The sequence below is a fragment of the Triticum dicoccoides genome, chromosome 3A (assembly GCF_002162155.2).
Source record: "Triticum dicoccoides isolate Atlit2015 ecotype Zavitan chromosome 3A, WEW_v2.0, whole genome shotgun sequence".
In the NCBI taxonomy this organism is placed as follows: domain Eukaryota; kingdom Viridiplantae; phylum Streptophyta; class Magnoliopsida; order Poales; family Poaceae; genus Triticum; species Triticum dicoccoides.
The window spans coordinates 23,050,505-23,050,892 of NC_041384.1; positions in this window are offsets into that span (position 1 = coordinate 23,050,505).

Consider the following 388-nt stretch of genomic DNA (forward strand, 5'->3'; position numbering starts at 1 on the left):
TTCCACGCGGCGCAACTAATGTTGCACCATCGGGGCGCGTAATCATGGGGCCCACCTGTCAGCCTGTATATGAAAGAAAGAAATGGTAGTTTGAGTCTGTACTATGTTAATAAAATAGGAGTACATTTTAGGGTGATCATACTGTCACTGACTCACCATACAGCTCCGTAATTTGTTGATAACACGATCAATTGACCAGTCAAACGGTCCACATTCAGCAGCGCACATTACCATAGGGCCCACCCGTCAGCGCGTATATGAAGGACAGAAATGGTAATAAATTAGTGGTCGGTGGGTATTCGAAGTCGTGAGACCTCTGGTTGGCAGTCACCGGCGGTTGGGGGGCATTCATTGGGCGGCGGGGTGGGGATCCCGGAGAAAAAGCTTG